This window comes from Schistocerca gregaria, unplaced genomic scaffold, assembly GCF_023897955.1.
Source record: "Schistocerca gregaria isolate iqSchGreg1 unplaced genomic scaffold, iqSchGreg1.2 ptg000920l, whole genome shotgun sequence".
NCBI lineage: Eukaryota > Metazoa > Arthropoda > Insecta > Orthoptera > Acrididae > Schistocerca > Schistocerca gregaria.
In genome coordinates, this window is record NW_026062277.1 from 325,001 (window position 1) to 327,500 (window position 2,500).

General features: G+C 60.9%; 1 non-coding gene and 1 pseudogene across 1 annotated transcript; both read left to right on the forward strand.

Moving 5' to 3' along the window:
• The first annotated feature begins 206 nt into the window (after positions 1-206).
• LOC126325367 (5.8S ribosomal RNA) lies at positions 207-361 on the forward strand. The gene has a single exon (XR_007560053.1). It is a non-coding gene; the product is annotated as a 5.8S ribosomal RNA (ribosomal RNA).
• Positions 362-549: 188 nt separating this feature from the next.
• Positions 550-2,500, forward strand: part of LOC126325347 (large subunit ribosomal RNA) — a pseudogene marked incomplete at its 3' end in the record, with an annotated part of 3,682 nt that continues 1,731 nt past the window's right edge.

Here is a 2,500-nt window from a genome sequence, read left to right on the forward strand (position 1 = left end):
TGGCCTGCGGTACCTGGCGCCTGGCGCCGGTTTTGAATGACGTTCGCCCGAGTGCCTGTCCGCTCCGGTGTGGAGCCGTACGACGCCCATCGGCTGTGAGGCCGTTGGACACAAAAAAAAATAGTGGAACAGGGGCCGTCAGACGCCTCAGTCCCGCAAATGCTACTGTCTTGAAAGAGACAGTGGGAGACTGAAAAGGAAAAGATCACCCAGGACGGTGGATCACTCGGCTCGTGGGTCGATGAAGAACGCAGCAAATTGCGCGTCGACATGTGAACTGCAGGACACATGAACATCGACGTTTCGAACGCACATTGCGGTCCATGGATTCCGTTCCCGGGCCACGTCTGGCTGAGGGTCGGCTACGTATACTGAAGCGCGCGGCGTTTGTCCCGCTTCGGAGACGTGGGAGTGTCGTGGTCGCCTGTGTGGCCGGCCGCGTCTCCTTAAACGTGCGATGCGCGCCCGTCGCCTGGCGGTTCGCATACCGGTACTTTCTCGGTAGCGTGCACAGCCGGCTGGCGGTGTGGCGTGCGACACCTCGTACAACGACCTCAGAGCAGGCGAGACTACCCGCTGAATTTAAGCATATTACTAAGCGGAGGAAAAGAAACTAACAAGGATTCCCCCAGTAGCGGCGAGCGAACAGGGAAGAGTCCAGCACCGAACCCCGCAGGCTGCCGCCTGTCGTGGCATGTGGTGTTTGGGAGGGCCCACTACCCCGACGCCTCGCGCCGAGCCCAAGTCCAACTTGAATGAGGCCACGGCCCGTAGAGGGTGCCAGGCCCGTAGCGGCCAGTGCGAGCGTCGGCGGGACCTCTCCTTCGAGTCGGGTTGCTTGAGAGTGCAGCTCCAAGTGGGTGGTAAACTCCATCTGAGACTAAATATGACCACGAGACCGATAGCGAACAAGTACCGTGAGGGAAAGTTGAAAAGAACTTTGAAGAGAGAGTTCAAAAGTACGTGAAACCGTTCTGGGGTAAACGTGAGAAGTCCGAAAGGTCGAACGGGTGAGATTCACGCCCATCCGGCCACTGGCCCCCGCCCTCGGCAGATGGGGCCGGCCGCCCGCGCGGAGCAATCCGCGGCGGGGTCGTGTCCGGTTGCCTTTCCACTCGCCGCGGGGTGGGGCCGTTCCGGTGTGCGGTGGGCCGCACTTCTCCCCTAGTAGGACGTCGCGACCCGCTGGGTGCCGGCCTACGGCCCGGGTGCGCAGCCTGTCCTTCCGCGGGCCTCGGTTCGCGTCTGTTGGGCAGAGCCCCGGTGTCCTGGCTGGCTGCTCGGCGGTATATCTGGAGGAGTCGATTCGCCCCTTTGGGCGCTCGGGCTCCCGGCAAGCGCGCGCGGTTCTTCCCGGATGACGGACCTACCTGGCCCGGCCCCGGACCCGCGCCGCTGTTGGCTCGGGATGCTCTCGGGCGGAATAATCGCTCCCGTCAGCGGCGCTTCAGCTTTGGACAATTTCACGACCCGTCTTGAAACACGGACCAAGGAGTCTAACATGTGCGCGAGTCATTGGGCTGTACGAAACCTAAAGGCGTAATGAAAGTGAAGGTCTCGCCTTGCGCGGGCCGAGGGAGGATGGGGCTTCCCCGCCCTTCACGGGGCGGCGGCCTCCGCACTCCCGGGGCGTCTCGTCCTCATTGCGAGGTGAGGCGCACCTAGAGCGTACACGTTGGGACCCGAAAGATGGTGAACTATGCCTGGCCAGGACGAAGTCAGGGGAAACCCTGATGGAGGTCCGTAGCGATTCTGACGTGCAAATCGATCGTCGGAGCTGGGTATAGGGGCGAAAGACTAATCGAACCATCTAGTAGCTGGTTCCCTCCGAAGTTTCCCTCAGGATAGCTGGTGCTCGTACGAGTCTCATCCGGTAAAGCGAATGATTAGAGGCCTTGGGGCCGAAACGACCTCAACCTATTCTCAAACTTTAAATGGGTGAGATCTCCGGCTTGCTTGATATGCTGAAGCCGCGAGCAAACGACTCGGATCGGAGTGCCAAGTGGGCCACTTTTGGTAAGCAGAACTGGCGCTGTGGGATGAACCAAACGCCGAGTTAAGGCGCCCGAATCGACGCTCATGGGAAACCATGAAAGGCGTTGGTTGCTTAAGACAGCAGGACGGTGGCCATGGAAGTCGGAATCCGCTAAGGAGTGTGTAACAACTCACCTGCCGAAGCAACTAGCCCTGAAAATGGATGGCGCTGAAGCGTCGTGCCTATACTCGGCCGTCAGTCTGGCAGTCATGGCCGGTCCTCGCGGCCGGCCGCGAAGCCCTGACGAGTAGGAGGGTCGCGGCGGTGGGCGCAGAAGGGTCTGGGCGTGAGCCTGCCTGGAGCCGCCGTCGGTGCAGATCTTGGGGGTAGTAGCAAATACTCCAGCGAGGCCCTGGAGGGCTGACGCGGAGAAGGGTTTCGTGTGAACAGCCGTTGCACACGAGTCAGTCGATCCTAAGCCCTAGGAGAAATCCGATGTTGATGGGGGCCGTCATAGCATGATGC